General features: G+C 40.9%; 1 protein-coding gene across 1 annotated transcript in view; it reads left to right on the top strand.

The window, feature by feature from the left end:
• Positions 1-5,538: 5,538 nt before the first annotated feature.
• Positions 5,539-20,207, top strand: part of t (C45 family peptidase tan) — a 36,898-nt gene continuing 22,229 nt past the window's right edge. Inside the window, exon 1 of the mRNA XM_080278569.1 lies at positions 5,539-5,573. The gene's annotated coding sequence lies outside the window, so the exon portion shown is untranslated. The remainder of the gene's footprint in view (positions 5,574-20,207) is intronic.

A 20,207-nucleotide genomic window follows, 5' to 3' on the forward strand; every position in this document is an offset into this window, starting at 1 on the left:
TAGCCTCAGATGTTGTTTATAATTGTCAGCGCACAGACCATTTATGGTCTAAGGTTATTTATTTTCTAGAATCGGGAGACGCTTCAGCCCTACCTACTCAGCCAGTGTTAGTAGATGATCTCATGTTAGACAGTGATATTTTGTATCGGAAGACATCCCTTACCGGGACATACCTAACCTAACAGAGGTACGTCAGCATGTTGTTCCCACTGATTTAATTTATGCAATACACCGCATCATCCATAACACACCTCATGCATCCCATCTGGGAAAGGATCGGTGTTTGAGACAAGCACGTCTTTCATTTTACTGGCGTACCAAGCTTAAGGATATCAGTGTTCAGAGTGATTCACGTGTTCCATATAATCGTCACATGTAAGGGTCAACTGGATTACCTGTTCCACCCCTGCAATATCCATTTCCATCATGTCCATGGGAAAGTGTTTCCATTGACCTCCATAAATTTGCCTCTCATGGAGTCTGATGCAGAGTATTGGTTTGCGGCAGTTGATCATTTCTCACGTTACTGTGTTCTCGTAGCTGTCCAACACAAGACTGCTAAGAATATTGCGCGTACCTCCACATGAGCCTGTTTTTTCTTCATGGGCATATTTTCTCTATGGACAAATTTTTTTCCGTGTGGATATATTTTTTTTTTTTTCACCTGAACCTTTTCTCCTCCGTGGACCAATTTTTCCCATGGACGTGTATCCCCCATGGACTTTTTTTTTTTTTTTTTTTTTTTTCCCTGGACCCATTTCCTTATGTATCTGTTTTCCCTCCCTGGACCTACTTTCCCCCTTGAACCTTTTTTTCCCATGAACCCTTTTTCCTTTATAAACCTACATTCTCCTCATGGGGAAGCACCAACTCCTCTCATGGATTTTTTTTTTTTTTTCTCACGGATTTATTTCTCCCATGGACCTATATTTTTACCCGCTGGACTTGTTTCTACTTGGATCCATATACCCCAGGACCACACACACACACACACACACACACACACACAGGAGCATATTCTACTAGTATAGATTTAGACACCATCACGCAGTCTCACTCTTAGCTGAATAAAATTGTCTGACGCTAAGTTTGCATAGAATACAAAAGTTATCGCGACCAAGAGAACGTTAACGGTACTGGTAGAAAAAAAAAATACTCAGGCTCTTACGCTGTTCTCTTATCGGAACAAAATCATGTCCTTAACCAGTAAAAAAAAAAAAAAAAAAAAAATCGAGCTTCCTGACCTTGAGGAATGTAATTTGCTACATTGTGACCGCGGGGAGAGAGAGAGAGAGAGAGAGAGAGATTATTCTGCGGCTAATTTTAAGTTTTGAAAAGCTGTTATCATGATGGGTCCAATTCTCAGCCGTTACGAGGCTAGTTATTGCTGTGTTTATGCACGAAAGTAGTGTCCCTCGTGACTAATTTTGAGCTAAGAAGACTATAACAACTTGGGTATATTTCTCATCTGTTTTGGAGCTACAACTACTGATGACCTAATGGGCGAAAAATGGTCTCCCTCATAATTAACCCGGAAGATCATCAGTAATTGTAGCTCGGTAGTGACTAAGAATTAGAGCCATGTTAATATAGCATTTACTACTCAACATTAGCCCTAGATTTATTCCCAGAAACTTCTTAAAGAAACAGAAAGTTTGACAGGGAACCAGAATTAGGGTATAGTGCGTTTGTTCTAGCCTGAATATCCGTTAAGTCCTTTAAGCTCAGTTTATAGCCATGTGTATTCAAAACGATTTGACCGGTAACCAAGGAGATTCATTCCTCCCTGGCAACTGAGAGTCACCAAATATCACCCAACTCTGTAGTCAGGTGTCGAAAGAAGCCCAGATTAATCAGGTATATATATATATATATATATATATATATATATATATATATATATATGTGTGTGTGTGTGTGTGTGTGTATGTATGTATATATATGGGGGGGGGAGGCGCAACTGAGCCATGTGGCCAGATTCACGGAGATAAAAGGCCGTCTTATAGTTGGCATAGCACGTCTTCCGTAGCGATTTATTCTGTATATTACATCTAAACATTCTCTGGTGTGTTACTCATAGCGTTTTAACATCATCAATAACATACAGAAGAATAAAGAGGTGTAGTTCTCTAGGTCTTGGTGGAATGTGCCGAATGACTCGCCGTGGAAGAGGTGTTGCGAAATCTCCACTTGCAGTACGACCCTACCTCATAATAAGCAAACAGTCTGTCAGTTGTCTCTAAACGCTCTTGAATTCTAAGTGGCAGATGAGGCTTCGTATTACCTCTTCCTCAGCGATTTAATCTGAACATTACACCTCGATATCCGTTTGAATGTTACTGATGCATTTCGTGTCGATATTAATATCACATAATCAGCATATAAGGGTATGTTCCGGTGTAGTATGGAAAATAAATAGCCCAGGAAGAGGTGCTTGGAGCGGCCGTACGTCTTCTTGGTCCGTGTTTTAACATCGTGAAGTTTCGTAACACCTCCCCTTAGGCAGTTTATTTCGTATATTACACCTAATCACTCTCCCGTATTCTCCGTGTATTATTTTAATGTAATAGCGTTCTTCAGTAACAAGATATTGAAAGGTAATGGGTTGAATAAATCGCTCCGGGACAGGTGCTACGAAGTCTCCAAATCCACATCACGGACGAAAGAGAAGCCAGATGTAGCCTACACTTGGGTATTTCATCCAGGCCATCACCTGACGGTTTTGTTCGATTGAGAGAAATTTGTTCATTTTACTCTAACTTGGTCTAAAACTACCATCTCTCCATCTTGAATGCTGAGTTATAAAAATAGATTTACACTGGAATATGATAATAGTCACAATAAAGTCCTATGGAAAGGATGTAGAGCCGTAGCATTGTCTTTTTGTGTCACTTAGCTACATGAAATAAGCAGCAAAAGGAAGAAATTCTGAGTCTTGCTAAGCTGAAAGAACCATAGCAGTTAAAGCTTCAAATACTGTTTCGGGTCACCTTTTCTCTGTTATCTGCACACCACTGTCTCTAATAATTATTTTTTTGTTATGGGTGCACCAGTCTCGAATCTCCATTCTGTCATCGGTACACATTTGTCTCGAATCATTATATCTCTGTCTTCAATACACCACTGCCTCGAATCACCACTTCTCTGTTATCGGTACAGCACTGTCTCGAATCACCATTTATGTTATCAGTACACCACCGTCTTGAATCACCATTTCTCTGGTATCGGTACACCACCCTAGTCAGCATTTTTCTGTTATCGGCACACATGGTATAGTCAGCAAAAAAAAAAAAAAAGAAAGTCTTGTTTTCGTTCGTAACCCAGTAAATATTCGAACAGATAAGTGGAAGCAGCCGGGATAGTATCAAAAGTCTGGCAACTGTGTCGGACCAGACGGTGGTGGGGGTGGGGTAGTGGAGGATGTGCGTGCTCTAATTACCGTTGGCAGTGTAGTCTAGCAATACACCACAGAGTAAAGGTGAAGAAGATGGTAAAGGTGATATTACACCTCATTTAATACTTGTAAATAGTAAAATGTATCGTTAACCTGAAATAATACCTAGAACGTGTAGCCAAACAAGCATTAACAGAAATGACGAGGTGCTAACCCCGTCCCCACCCCACGTTCCTGCCACACCCCCTCTGCCGCGTATTATCTAGCCACATGACATCGTAATGAAGGACAGACAACTCTGTTTATACTGTATGTTTACCTTCTGAACATGACAGGATATATTACATACCATGTGTGGTGTGGCACAGAGGCATTCGGTGCCTTCACAGTAATAACAAGAAAAGCATTTGTTTCCGCAAGTAGTTTGTGTTTTGGTAAAGGGGTAAGGGAAACCTAACCACGGGTGTTATGCAAGATGATGAACCCAAGATATACACCCACCAGCATATAGTCATATCTTCACAGTCACTCAGTTATCTGTATTGGGCGACAGGAAATAGAGAGGAAAGTCATGTTATCACTGATAAACGCTGTTTTATGTTATCATAATCATGACCTTTCATTAAATACAACATTCGTTAACTTATTCCACCGTTATTCCGTCGTCAGAAGTATTTCAGATATCAAAGATGAATTGGACATGACAACCCATTTATATGAAACTGCAGTATATTTTGATTACACGTAAATTCATGATGATGCACTTGTAGACATTTAGCGACATAATAGTGATAAAAATTGACTATAACCATATAACCCAGTATGTTATTCCCAACAGTTTCTACCCTACAGTAATACATGGTATATAAAATATGACAGCACGCACCTCCTCCACTACCCCACCTTGTTCCCCAAACCACACACCCCCATCTCCGCCTGGGGTAACACACTTGTCAGACTTTTGATGTTATCCCTGCTGCTTCCACTTATCTGTTCGAATGTTTACTGTGTTCGGAACGAAGACACGACCTTTTTCGGCTGACTATACTGTTGAGGCAAATCTAGAGCAAGTTGAGATGAAAGAACCAAAGTAGTGAGAGGCCTAAAAAAAATCACCAATTCTCTGTTATCGGTACACCTGGAACGGTTACGGCTAGTACTAAAATGTGTGTGTGTGTGTGTGTGTGTGTGTGTGTGTGTGTGTGTGTTTTCATTTGACAAAGATACCCAGTTCCTTTCAGCTCAATTGATGGCCAAGTATAGTCAGATTGGAGGGTTGATTTGGTGATAGTTCTTTTATCTTAATTTGGCAAAAAATTTGGCTTCTTGCAGCTTATTTCACGAAGCTCAGTGACAGAAAAAGACGATGCTACGGCTCTGGTTCCATCATAATACCTCTTCGTGACTAGTATCATATTTTTGCGTTATTATTACAGTTTAGCATTCAGGATGGTGAGCTGGCAGTTTTTAGGCCAAGGTAGAGCAAAAAGAGTATAATAACCAAGGACACCCATACCCACGCCCTCATAACCAAGGCTCAATGATCTAGGTTTCAAAGGCCGAGAGTGGCCCAGTTCCGTCAGATGAAAGCAAATAAATTATAGACCCTTTTGTGTGCTCGAGGGAAATTACAGTAGTTAATGACTCGTGTAGGTGATATGCATTAATCATATACATCTTTTCTCCCATCACATTCTCTTCCTCATCCACCTCGTATTCACGTTAATTTACTTCCTCGCCGCCCTTCCTTCTATTTCTCCCAACTCACCTCCTCGCCTCTCCCCTCCCCCGCTACAAACGTACACTCACAAACGCAGCTGCATACAAGCAACGCACAACCACACGTATTATCATCTCCACATGTGGTACTTCTTCTTCCTCCACTTTAGCCTTACGTTCCATTCTGTTGCTCATTAACCTCCCTACCTCCTCCCCCCACTAAGCAGCACAACCCCATCCCCTACGATCACCTAAACTCCTCTCCCCCGGACACACACACACACACACACACACACACACACACACACACACACACACACACACACACACAGCCACGCGCCGGTATGGTTATCGAGTCAGTGTGAAGTGTGAGAGCTGGAAGACCACAGCCCGTGCCAGATCGCGCCCCCTCCGCCACCGGTCCTTGTCTTGTGGTGCTGCCCTTCGTTCCAGTCCCCAGGTGTGGTCTGCGTGTTTGGAATTCTGGGTGTTTTTTTTTTTAGTTTCAACACATAATCCGATACGAGTTTTTATTATTATTATCATTATTATTATTATTATTATTATTATTATTATTATTTACTATTTTGGTTTATTGTTATTGTTATTTTGTTTTATTATTGCTGTTTTTGTTGTTTCGTTTTACTGTTGTTATTATTATTATTTTTATTATTATTATTACTATTATTGTCTGACTTAGAGGGTCTTTACCACATTGCGTTGCAAATTATTTGTTTAGTATTTAGTACATAATAAGGGAGAGGGATTGTCGAGACCATTATTATTATTATTATTATTATTGTTATTATTATTATTATTATTACTCGCATAAATGCTGCCTTTGGCGGCCTCCGCTCGATGTCAAGTCAATTCCTATTTTCAGTCGAAAGGTAACAGAAATTTGAATTATGCCGTGAGCGAGACGGAGCGAGGAATTTTCTCTTATTTTTATCATGCTGGGACACCCGTTGAGAAGAGAGAGAGAGAGAGAGAGAGAGAGAGAAGATACTAGTGTTTGTTATTTTACAAAATTATAATATAGCATTATAGTAAGCAATTTGAGAAGTATAAGGAGGGAGGAAGGAGAAGCGAGAGAGTGATTACAACAAACACATCACTTCTCTCTTCTCTGTCATGCTTCAGTGCTGGACCAAGGTCGAATCAATCCCCTCCACTAAAAGCAAATACCAAATTTGCAGCAAAAGACCAGAATAAGTCATAACTCGGGACCCGGTCGTCCGATTGGATTGGAAATTGTTTTATTCTTCAGGTTAGAGCATTTTAACAATACCTTGCTATAACAAAAATTGCGCTACACGGCTCCGTTTTTGCTTTGTTACGGTAACAAACAAACATTAAGAAATTGGATCATTATACTAAAGATTATTATTATTATTATTATTATTATTATTATTATTATTATTCGTCATTATTATTATTATTATTGTTATTGACGTGACAAATAAATGGTCTAGTATTTAGTTCATAATCATGGGAAGGAGTGACTCGTCATGCCCAAAATAAAACAGAATCATATTCTGTAATTTTTTTTTATGCGAGGAAGAAGGAACCAAAGGCCATGAGCCCGCAGTAAGAGTTCCCTCCAAGAGAAAAACAAAATACAAGGGAGAGGCAAATTCACGATCCATTCATTTCGAGATGCCTGGACACACTGCGTTTGAAAGACTGGAGATCATAGGCAGCAGGAAATACAGACAGAGGGAGACAGTTCCAGAGTTGACCTGTTGCATAAATGAAGGACTGGGAGTAACGGTTAACTCTTGCATTAGAGAGTTGGACAGAAAAGGGATGAGAGTTTGCTGCTAGACGGGTGCTACGCGCCCATCGTACAGGTGGAGGAATGCATGCAGACAGTTCAGAGGAGCATTGACCATTGAAGTAGCGATAGAAAAGAGATAAAGATGCAATAGTGCGGCGAAGAGACAGAGGTTGAAGGGAGTCAGTAAGAGGAGGAGAGTTAATGAGACAAAAAGCCTTTGACTCCACCCTATTGCCCATCTCCCCTTCGAATAATTTCTCAGCGTCACTCTTTGAGAGGAACTCGTTTTATTCTTATCTTTAGCTCGTTTTGTTCTTAGTTTTAACTCTTTGTTCCTTTACTCGTTTTGTTCTTATCTTTAACTTGTTTTGTTCTTATCTTTAACTCGTTTTATTCATATCTTTAACTTGTTTTGTTCGTATCTTTTACTGGTTTTGTTCTTATCTTTAACTCTTTTTGTTCTCATCTTTAACCAATTTTGTACTTAGCTTTAATTCGTTATCTTTAGCCCGTTGTATTATTATCTTTAATAAGTGTAATTTTTATCTTTAACTCGCTTTTTTCTTATCTTTAGCTCGTTTTATTTTTATCTTTAACTCGTATTTTTATCTTTATAGTTTTATTCTTATCTTTAACTCGTTTTATCTTTAACTCGGTTTATTCATATCTTTAACTATTTATTCTCGTCTTTTACGAGCTTTATTCTTGTTTTTATCTCTGTTCTTGTCTTTAATTTATTTGGTCTTTCTTTTTACTGGGATTATTCTTATCCTTAACTCGCTTCATACCTGTCGTTAACTCGTTTTTATTCTGTCTTTAGCTTGTTTTTTTGAGGATTTTTTTTTTATTGGCAGAAAATTAATGTCTTTTATTTGGGTAGGCCTATTTATTTTGTTCTTGGAGGTTTCTCCGTGTCAGATTTTAAGTATGCATTTTTTTCTTTTCAGTTTTATGTTTCAGAGTGTTTGCGCCCGAATTCAGTCAGGCAGTCCGGTCAAGCAGTGTAAAAGAAAATAAGTAAATAAATGAAATAAATAAATAAAAATAATAAATAAATTATTAATAAACATCGTACCTGGTTATGGGTTGCAACTTAAAATTTACTGAAATCTGTAGACGACTATCCCTAAGTTAAAATTGAAAACGGGAAAGTCCGGACAAGCCCTCAAAATATGACAATAGTTTCTGAACTATGTGATGATGACTAACACTGTATTTGATTGACCTGTGCAGCTGAGATGTGTGAGGTGAGTAGGGTGTGTTTGTTTCGCGGCCGCTGATTGGCTGCCAGTGATGTAAATCTACAGCCCTTCTTATTTTAACAAATATATATTTATATTTTTAAATTGCCTGCATTATAAGCAGCCAGTTGGAGTATGGAATAATTTCCGAAGCTAACGAGGTCAGAATTACCTTAAAATATTTTCTGTTATTAAAGAAAATTAAAGTTGATTATAAATTTTATACAACGATGAGTGGCGTGTGAAGTAAATTATCCACCCTCGGTGCACAGTCACGTCTGCATGTTGCACGGCATCCATCCACGGTGTACACCGACGTCCGCATGTTGCACTATACTCTTCACCCACGGTGAGCACCTACGTCCGCTTGTTGCACTACAATACATGCCTCCATTTACTTCAGTGACATCATCGGCGGCCAATCAGCAGTCGCGAATCAATCAAACACACCCTACTTACCCCATACATCTCAGTTGCATAGGTCAATCAAACAGACTATAAAGCTTGTAATGTCGGGTAGAGACTGACTAGAAAAATGTATGTGAGTGAGGTGGAGGGTGATAGGGGGAGGGGGAAACCAAGGATTAGATAGAGGGATGGAATAGAGAGACATGAAAGTGGGGGATGTAGAGGGAGAGCAGCCAAGTGATAGAGGACATGGCGACACGAAGACTTTGTGGCCACCCCTTACGGGATCAAGGCATCGGGCCTTAGATAGATTGATAGTTATACTTGGAGGGATGGGTAGTTAGATATAGCTGGATAGATAGATAGATTAGCAGATAGACAGATAGAGAGATAGGTAGTCTGATTATATCTAACAATTAAGGTAATTCTTCAAATGAGCATAAAAAATTAGCGAGTTTCTTACACGTTTGTACTTTCAGTTTTGAATTTACTGCCCAGTGTCCCGACCTTCATTTTCATTTTCTTTTTTTTAATTCAGCTTTTCTTTTTCATTATTGGGTGGGACTATTATATTCTTAACCTTCTAACTCCGGGTAACGTACTTTTTGGCTTACTCTTGTTGCAATCAGACGATGCTATTCAACGTGGAAGGGCCTATCATATTCGGATTTTTTAAAAGCCTATATTTAACCTTTCCAGCTCGAAAAGTATATTCTGAGCTTAAAAAAAAGATGAGGAGAAGGGAAAAACATCACGGAAAAGACATTCCATGGCTAGAAAAAGTGTAGTTTCCCCGTAGAGTTTTGGACATAAATACCAGTTCACTTCGCTATGCGATAAACAATGAGGCAGTGAACAATGACTCTCAACCACTGCCTTCCATTACTGTGTGGGATCGGTATTTTCTAAGAGTAATTTCCCTTTAAAGTTGCCGACATAAAAACGGACCCTTAAAAGTTGGGGATATAAGTACTGAACTACTGATCCATTAAAATTGTAGACATGAAAACTGATCCTTTAAAGTTGCGGATATGAATACTGATCCTTTAAAGTTGCGAACATAAATACTGATTCATCTCATTACGATATATTGTGAAACAGTGACTCTTGAAACCCAGTGATGCAGATTTTGAAACCCAGTGATGCAAATTTTGGAACCTACCAGATTTTTCAAAATACAAGTTGCTCCATAAATAGCATTCCACCAGCAACTCAACTGGCGGTATCTTATGTGTTGCGTGGACGGCTCAGCCTGTTGGTGTGGGCGTAAGTGTGGCAATGGGAGTAGGAGAAAATGGCGCAGGATAGACAACACTGAACTGTCCCTGCAACACACGAAAAATCATTCTCCCGATGGAGAGGAATGGGAGTGTTATAAATGAACCACTCTGTACTTTGTAAGTTTCCTGTTTTTTATGTTCAGGTGTGTAGGGATATTACTGTCCGCAGTTACACCTGACAACACTAAATGTGAAACATGTGCAGGGGAGGAAGTGGTGAGTAATGAAATAGGTTCATATAATACTCAGTTTTAATGCACGGTATTATTTTATGTTCAGACTGTGACGCTCCTCAGTTTCTATATAATTTTTATTTTATTTTTTGGTCGCACCCACTGAGGCATCCAAATTCAGTGTGTCCCTGTATCACTCACTCACTGTGTCTTTGAAGGATGAAAATTGGGGAAGTTGCAGCTGTGGAGTTTTTTGATCGTCACGCTTATGCGGTGTATGTTGAGGAGTGGAGGGGAGGGTATTGGTGTGTGTGTGTGTGTGTGTGTGTGTGTGTGGCTGGGGTGTGGCTGGGAATTGGGATGCATCTGAGATGTCTCAGAAGGGTGTGTCTAAAAGACAAACGACATCTTTTGAGATGTGATGTGGTGGTGGATACAGTTGAGGTGAAAGCGGCTATTGCGGCTGTCAGTGATATTCTTGTCTTGTTTGACACTGGCTAAATTAGAGAGGCCTTATCTGTCTTTGTCGTGTCAGATGCATAGTAAATAAAGGGGGGGGGGTGAACTCTCCAACTACTAATTCCTGTGTATTAAGAAAGTATGAAAGTCCTTCAGCCTCGCGTCCCCCCCCCCCTTTTTTTTTTCTTACTGCCCCATGACAATTTTATTCAGCTTAAGACTGGTCTGTCGTACTGTCGGGGTTTACTACGGCTAAATTTTACCCTTTCAGCCCGAAAAATCTCTGCAGTGCAAAACCAAGTAAAATCGTCCGGGAGTAGCATGAATAAAATAGAAATGTCATCAAACTGAAGGGGTTAAACCAGAGATTGCGTGCCGAGGACATAACGTGCCTGACTTCCCTATAGTGTCATTAACTGCACTGTGTATGGTGGGATGCAGGCTGATTCAGTGTTGTAAAAATAGGCCTACCACAAATAGCCGTAAAAATTAGGGAACCTGACCAAACCATCATATTGTTTTTGTAATATGACCCTAAATTGCCCAGATACTCGATGCTAGCCTGCAACCACTACAGTGTTTATTAAGGCTCCATCACGCTTGCCTGCGTCAGCTCCCCCCCCCCCACCTCTCTGTCTGTCTGTCTCTCTGTCTCTGTCTGTTCTGTGTGTGTGTGTGTGTGTGTGTGTGTGTGTGTGTGTGTGTGAGAGAGAGAGAGAGAGAGAGAGAGAGAGAGAGAGAGAGATAATAGACTTCATATCCTATTGTACCGTTTCGTTTATAAAGGCTTCATCATGCTTTCATGCGTCGGCCTTGGTTACTTAATGGCGGTTCTCCACGCCGCCCGATCTCTGACATCCTCCCTATTCAGAGATTGAGCAGCGTCATAAAAGAAGCTACAGTAGTGTGATGTATAAGCCACATAATCGCAGTGGTGGCGTACTACTACTGCAGCTACTACTACTACTACTACTACTACTGCTACTACTACTACTACTACTACTACTACTACTACTACTACTACTACTACTACTGCTGCTGCTGCTGCTACTACTATCATTAGTGCTACCACTGCCACTACTACAACTATCACTCCCACTACTCTTACTACTACTACTACTACCACTCCCACTATTACTACTACAACTACTACTGCTATTAATACTACTACTATTAAACAATTGTATACGTCGTGTTTGCCAGGTGAACCAAGTACCATACCTCCGCTACACACTGTTGTTGTCCTTGGGTCCATTATCATTATAGGTAATATGTTTTCATCTGTCGGAACTGCGCCACTCCCACATCCTGATCGTAGTGGCATAATATCTGATGAGCAGTGTTCGAACTATATTTCACTGTATATGTTCGTTTGAAATAGGTCACTATCTGGTCGTTTGAAATAGGTCACTCTGTCAGGTGGTTTGAAATAGGTCATTGTATCTAGTGATTTGAAACAGGTAATTCGGGAGGGAGGGGCATGACACTCAACACTGACTCCCTTTGTCCGTTGGAGGGAGGGGGTGGGGGGAAGGGAAGCGACGTGAGGGAGCCTAAGTAACTGGGTGTTGTAGCCATCGGGAGGAAAAGTGTGTTAAATCTGACCCCCTTTTAGGCCACGAACATATTAACAGATATAGGAGCATGTCCTGCTTTCAGGATGGAGTCTTCCTAATATCAAAGACTTCTGTTTATTTATTTTTTAAAAGTAAGCATGTATGATAAGAATATACTGGTCCCACTATGTAAATACCATTTATCATATAAATATTCATGCTTAAACATTATACATTTTTAATCATCAGTACATTTATTAACTGTTCATACATTGTTTAATCATACGAGGCAACCCCTTTATACTAACATTACTTGGTTACTAATTTTACTAACGTCAGCGTTGGAAGTCCAACCTGTTCCCACCGTTCCCACGCGCCGTTCACCAGGGCAGACTCCACAGACTTCCAGTGGGGCAGGCTGTCCCCTTGCGTCGTCCTGGCCAAGTTCTGTATTCCTCAAGCTGTATATAATTGTCAAGAATGTAATCTGCTAAAACCTTCTCTGCAGTTGGGAACCACCCTTAAGATGAAGTGGATCTGTAACACCTAATATTTACAGATAATCAACACGTTACATGTAACATATTGACAGCAAGAATGTGTCACCTTCAAGGTTCCCATTGAGTAGTGAGTTATAGGAAAGCATATTATCTAAGTTCTCGTAAATAAAAAAATAATCAGTAAAATCACCATATTTCAGGGGTTTCAATAACGCTAAAACCACATCAAAGAACGACGCCAGGGTGGCTAAAAATCAGCATGTGAGAAATTTTGGAAAATATTACAAATTTGGCAACGTAAAATTCTTCTTCACAATGTGATGCACATCGTTAATAAGTTACAAGTGAACTGTGATGTCTCCCGAGTAATTATCGTTTAACTGAAAAACAGAAATATTTTAATTTATTTTCAGAATGATCACATTGTAAATATTTCCTTTGTAGTAAAAATAAACACATTTTATATGAGGGAACTTATTAGAACCCTCGGTGGGTTCTGTTTCAGTGGGTTTTAAGTATATTTTGTTGGTCAAATCTCCTCAGACCCCCCGCCATTTAGAACACTGTTAATGAGTTTCAGTAATGGACTAGGAATAAGTCTCAGTTGTGCGATAGGAGTGTGTCTCTGTTATGGGGTAGGAATGAGTCTCAGTTATGGGTTAGGAATGAGTCTCAGTTATAAGATAGAACTGAGTCTCAGTTATGGTGTAGGAATGGGTCTCAGTTATGGGGTGGGAATCTCAGTTATGAGAGAGGAATGAGTCCCAATTATGGTGTAGGAATGAGTCTCCTTTGCCACCAGCCAAATCCCTCCAATCTGACTGCACCTGGCCGTCAGCTGAGCTGAAAAGGTATAGGAATCTATATCAGATCATAATAATCACATTATAATAAATTTACTAGCAGATTCTCTTTGTACACACACACACACACACACACACACACACACACACACACACACACACACACACACACACACACACACACACACACACACACACAAGGAAACCTATGAAGAAAATCGTATAGAGACAAGAACAGAACAAAATATATGTCATCGGATTGAAGGAGTGAAATTAAAATCGTTCGATCGCTATAGAGTGTGTCCTTTCAATTTGTTATCTAAAAGTTTTCAGAAATTTTCTTTCAAGATCTGTTGGGTTATTGTTCAAAGTTTCTGCCGTTTGTCTCTTATCTTCCCCACTTCCACCGCCCCCCCCCCCATTCTCTCTCTCTCTCTCTCTCTCTCTCTGACGTCCGGCTGTCTAGTGGTCATGCTAATAGATATATATTTTTAGACCCTTGTAATAAACACAGGAGATGGAAACTAGAATATGTTACGGAAATATTTATATACCCAGTTCAAGGATATTGAGCCCATAACAGTGAAATCAAACACAGAACTAGAAAGCACTCGGAGAACGCATACCTCCACCAATGCCTTTGCCATTAAAAAGGATCCAGATCCGTGGAGATATTGTGTGGAATACATAGGATCTGGATCCGTCCCCAAATTTAAATGATTCTTGACCCATGGCCCATTCTCCCACAAAATTTTATTGAAATTCATTGAGAACTTGGAGATTTGGTGCGGGATACATTGGATCCGGATCCACCCCCAAATTTAATCAATTCTTTCTTGGCCCATGGCCCACCTTTCCACAAAATTTCATGAAAATTCATAGAGAACTTTTGGAGATATCGTGTGGACAAACAAACAAACAAACAAATAAACTTAGTTGAATTTATAACCTCCTCCAACTTCGTCGGCGTAGGTAATAAAATTGGGCTAGACGACTCTTGGTAAACTGTAGTCCATTCATTTTAACATGGCGGAGATTTTCTCCTTTTTTGCAGCCTAATTCCCGTAGTTCATTGCCAGAATAAGACAATACTACAGGCCTGCATACCCTTCACAGCACTTCTTCGTGACTGACTCCCACCATACTCTAGTGTTAATCTCTTACTGCTGCTCCACTTTCACGATATCCAAGTAAAGTGAACAGAGTATAAGCAACTACATGAAACGTAAGTGATAAATATAATATGTGCGTCCTTCCTATTTTAACGTATGGATCGGAAACGCGAAGTCTAAAAAAAAAATAATAATAATAATAAGAAATTCTTTGGAACATAACTTTGGAGTGTTCAAAGAGAAATGGAAAGAATTATGTTACGGATCACATGGAGAGATAAAAAGAAAGAAAACAGACGCAGGTAGGGGATATAGTCACTGCATTCCAGAAGTATAAATGGATGTGGGCAGGTTACGTCCCTCTTAGAACGGTTAACAGATTGACAGCCAGGATAATGGAGCGGAACCCAGAGATGAGTGAGAGAAGGAGGCAGACAGAGAACAAGGTGGTGAGATGATTCGGAGATCCACTGGGACTGAATAGAATAGGATGTCAGTGAATCTGTGGAATAATGTTGGAAGAGGCCTTTTTCCTGCATTGGGCTGTTGTTGGTGGTGATGGTGATGATGATGGTACAGTAGTTAGGCCACCTTAGTCACAATAACGGGCTTGTGTAGGTTTAATTTCCATGAAGTGAGTGCAGATTTTTCAGTTATGCAATGCCACGAAGGGGAGTTGGCTAGAAAAACAAAATGAAAAAGAAAGAGAGGAGGAGGAGGAACTAGAAGCTAAAGAAAAAGAAGAAGGAGAGGAAGAGGAAGAAGGGGAAGCTTAGTGAGATACGAAGAAAGGAGGGAGAACAGAATAAAAGAAGAAATAATACGGAAGGAAGGAGAGGAAGGTCTAAGAGGAAGAAAGGAAAGAAGGAGCGGGAGTGAAGTAAAGAAAAATAAGGGGCGAGGGAAGAAAGGAAGGGGTGGGAGAAGGAGGAGGAGAAGGCGGGGTAGGGCAAAGAAGGAAGAAGAGCAAGAAAGAGAGAGGGAAGAACGAGAAGGGGTGGAAGGAAGGAAGGAGAGAAAAGAAAAGGAAAGGAGGAAGGACGGATCTAGGAGAGAGAGAGAGAGAGACAGACAGACAGACAGACAGAGGAAGGGAAACGGGAGCGATTAGGAGATGAAGCAAGGAAGGAAGGGCTGGAGAAGCAAAAAGGGGGAACAAGCAGGAAAGGAAATAACGGAAAGTAAAATGACGGAAGCAGAAAGGGAAAAATAAGAAGGAAGGATTGTACAGGAAGGAAAAGTAGAAAGAGGAAGAAGGGTAGGTGGAATAGGAGAGTAGTGAACAAACCGAAAGAAGGAAGAAAGGAAGGCCATTGAGCAAGAAAAAAAGAAGGAAAAACAAACAGCGAAGGAAGAAGAGGAAGAAGGAAGGTATTAAATCAGGTATAATATCACATTTAGCATCTTTTCTCTGCTGTGTATTGCTAGGCTAAACTGCCAGCAATAATTAGAGCACACACCTCCACTACCCCACCTCCATCTCAAAATCACTCACCCCCATCATCGTCTGCTCTGACACAGTTGCCAGAGTTGTGAAGCTGTCCCTGCTGCTTCCAGTTATCTTCGAATATTCACGGGGTTCGGAACGAAGACACGACTTTTTTGGTTGACTGTACATACATATATGTGCACTTTCATTTTATACATTCATATATATATATATTTATGTGTGTGTGTGTGTGTGTGTGTGTGTGTGTGTGTGTGTGTGTGTGTGTGTGTGTGTGTGTGTCCCGAGTATTGGAGATTTTGCAAGTCTTTATAAAGTAGGGAATCCCCGGGTAGGGACCTATGAGCTTCGCGACTATGAGCCGATAAGCGGAGGGCGGTATGCTTAGTACCCTCCCAGTGCAATGTCTCGCCCAGCACCCCTGGGATCCAATGGGATAGAGAGAGAAAGAGAGAGAGAGAGAGAGAGAGAGAGAGAGTACAGTAGCTCAAACAAATATCCGCTCATACTACTAGGGAAGTACAACGAGAACATGAGATTAGTTTTTGGGTATGAGGACTGATTAGGCTGTAGGTTGGTAGCCCTGTAGGATTCCGATGCCATGCACTGATTAGCGAACGATTATTTCTGTTATACTCATTAATCATGTTAGTAATACTGTAAATAGCATTATGCAATAATTCACAGTTATATTTTATGGTTGTAATTAAATAACAAATGTATGCATACTAAGTTTATTGTTGTACAGAACCTATGAAACTTTGGGTTTCCTTTTTGGTAGTGGCCCATATTTTCAAACAACCGATTACCATGCCGTATTGTAGTGCCACCCTCGCACTTTTGCCTAATTGATACTGAAACTGTATTGCAGTGAACACCAACCTGCCGGGGAATTTCACAAAATACTATATCGCTCAATGTAAAGAGTAACTATGGCTCCCCGGATATCCTGTGTTAGTTTCCGTGACGAATGGCATGAGAAACATTAAATCGCCACACTTTGGTTCTGATACGGTTGATAACCAGCAGTGAGAATTTTCCTGAACTATGCACATGAACAACGAACTCGTGTCTCGTACTCGATTATTACAAGCGTTAAGTGTAAAGCGATTTATATGCACACCATCCAAAGCCCTTGTGTGCTACATTACTATGTAACCCATGTAATAGGAATAGTAATATGTCTCATACTGTCAAAGGGTTTCACGTATGCTGTACAACTAATATCTCCTTTGGCAACACCCCCTGTGATGCAAACTAATTGGTGGCGAGTGAGACCATGCGCGTCAACCCTCCCGTGACATCTCACGCCACGCGGAAAATTTCGGACATCAGTTCCCTCCCGCACAGATACTTGTTTTAGGTACTGGACAAGAACGAACACAAGTATCATCCTCTATGCCCACTGTAAAATGAAACCTGGCGGATCCTTTTGGTCCTGTTGCCGTACCTACTTCTGGTCAGTTTGTATGGCTGGCTAGATAACAGCTTCGATAGACATGCAGCACCATTACTGTTATGTTCAAACGTAGTAACTGTAACGGATCTCGTGTGTGAATCGTGCTGTCAGTATTATTTTGCTAATACCGATATATTTTGTGAGTCATCACTGCCATCATAGGACGCATACAATGGAAAGACTGTTAACGAGACAAGAGACAGGCGATGAAGGGTGCCAGGATGGCATTGCGTAGTAGTGTGCATAGAGACAAGAGGTTCTACATATTTCTGCCCATGTCTGGAGTTGTATCTGCTAGAGATACATCATTATACTGGAAAGAACAGTTGATGTGTGTGAGAAAATTTGATACATAAACAAACCATAAATAGATTGGGGATGGTCCAAATTAAGAGGGTAATGTTATCAGAGAGAGAGAGAGAGAGAGAGAGACTTTGTTGGGTAAATTATATCTTTCACATCCTGCCATATTGTGCGTTGCTCGGGCCTTTGCAGTGCTGTTTTGATGAAGGACACTCTTTGTGGAAGAGTACTATTGTCCACAATGTTTATTTCGTCATACTAGGTCCCAGGATATGGTTTTCGTATCCTCTAACCTAACCTAACCTAACTTAACCTATCCTAATATACTGTATAAATTAGTCACAGTAAAATTCCCAGGAGGTCAGGGAGTTATGAGACAGGTCAAGTGATTTGGTTTCATGGCGGTATTCTAGTACGATTAGGAAGCTGACTTTACACCCCATCTTTACCAGTTTATTTCCGATTCTGCTCCGTTACTATATTCTTGTGTGTTATTCATGCAGTCTAAGTCGATATTGAAAAGACGTAAGAAGCAAATCAGGGGATATTAATGAGTAGTTTGGAAAATAAATCGTTAAGGAGGAGGTGTCAGGGAACCTTTCTTACCCGATGAGAGATGATTCTTTGAGTACAAAGGTAATAATGAAGCTGCAAAGGTTTTTACAAAATGTTTAGGAATCAGGACCACACATACTCACAGGAATAATGAATTAGTAACATGAGCTGTAAAGTAATTATAAATACTGTTACTACCGAATCCAGAATTTCTGTAGACGGAAGGGAAGCAAGGAGGAAAAAAGCAGAGGAAGGAAGGAAAGGGGAGAGAGGCGAGAGGGAGGCGAAGAGAGGGAGAGGTAGGGGACCAGAGAGAAGCGGGAGAAGCACATTTGAACTTAATAACTAGACGATAAGTGATTTTGGCGCTGTCTGCTGTCTAATTAACCAGTGACATTTAATCGGCAGCGTAGGAGAGGGAGGGAGATGAGGAGAGAGGGAAAGTGACGTGGGAGGGGAGAGGAGAGTGATGTAGAAGGGAGTGAGATGAAGAGGAAGGCAGGATGACCTGGGAGAGTGATGGAAGAGGGAAGGAGAGTGGTGTGCGGCGGGGAGGGTGAGTGTTGAAAAAGGAAGGGAAAGTGACGTGGGGAAAGGAGGCAGAGTGACGTGGGAGAGGGAGGAAGAGTAACGAAGGAGAGGGAAGGAGAGTGATATAAATGGAAGGAAAAGTGATGTGGGAGAGGGAGAGTGATGGAGGAGGGAGGAGGAGTGACGTGGGAGAGGAAGGAGGAAGGAGGGTGACGTGGGAAAGGGAAGGAGTAGGGAGACAGTGTCGTGGGAAAGGGAGGGAGGGTGACGTGGAAAATTGAGGAAAACTGATTGAAGGAAAGGGTGGTAGAGGAAGGGCCAGTGATGAGGAAGAGGAGAGGAGGTAGACTGAAGCGGAAGAAGGGAGAATGAAAATAAAGGATGAGGGAAGGAGAGTAACTTAAAAGAGAAAGACAAACAGCAATATATTTACGTGTCATTTCCAGGCTGTTTATTTTAGATTCTCTACACCTGTCCTTTCTGTGAGTCAAATTTTAACTCCTTCAGTCCTATAATATACAGTGGGACCCGTAAATAATGCCCCTCTATCATGGCAGTATCGTATGTGTTGCGGGAACGGCTCATTCGGCAGGGTAGATACTAATTACAGCCGTACCCACAACACATGAGATATCGCGCGGCGGAGTGGAAAGGTGAAATGTTATGTATACTGGTCAGCCTGTATTTTTCATTTTATTCTTGCTATCATCACACCGTTATATTCATCTTTAGAGTAACTTTTCGAGCTAGAGAAGTCAAGCAGCCTCTCAAAGGATGGGTATACATGGATTAAGTACCCTCGTGGTCTGCGCTCAGGTAAGGTAAACAGATTCAGTTCTAAGCGTTCCTCATAAGTTTATTTGACCTGCTACAGTAGATGTTTCTGTCACTTCGCAGTACTCTTAAGTTTTGCCTCTTTTCTTTTTCTTCATGTTTAATTATGCGAGTATAACTGGACAAATTTCTCTAAGTGTGGACGTGCTAAATAGTTATACAAGACGAGGCCGATGTTGTCTGAGTTTATTTTACAGTGTTGTATTTCGTGTTCGTGGTTTACATTATCATGCTGAATATTTTTTATAGTAGTTATTTTTTACGTTTTTACTGCTTACGTGTAGGGAGGAGTGAAGCGGTCGATGAATAGGGAGGAAGGAAGGGGTGGATGAAAAGAGAGAAGAATAATATGGGAGGGAGGGAAGGAGAGAGCGGCGCGAAACTGTGAGAGGGAGAGGAGGAGAGAGGGGAGAGATACTATAGGAGGAGTGAAGGGGAAGAGATGGAGGGAGAGGGAGTAGACTGGGGGAGGAAAAGGAAGGGAGGAACAAAACACAGAGGAAGGAGAGAGGAAGGGAGGGAAAGAAAGAGCAGAGAGAACCGTGGAGGAAGAGAGAACAGAGTGGGAGAGGAAGAGGAAAAAGGAAAGACAATAAGGTGGGAAAGAAAGAGAAGAAACAGAATGAAGCAGACGAAGAGGAGGGAAGGGGAGA

The sequence above is a fragment of the Coenobita brevimanus genome, chromosome 74 (assembly GCF_032717465.1).
Source record: "Coenobita brevimanus isolate Jiangsu-jjx chromosome 74, ASM3271746v2, whole genome shotgun sequence".
Classification (NCBI taxonomy): domain Eukaryota; kingdom Metazoa; phylum Arthropoda; class Malacostraca; order Decapoda; family Coenobitidae; genus Coenobita; species Coenobita brevimanus.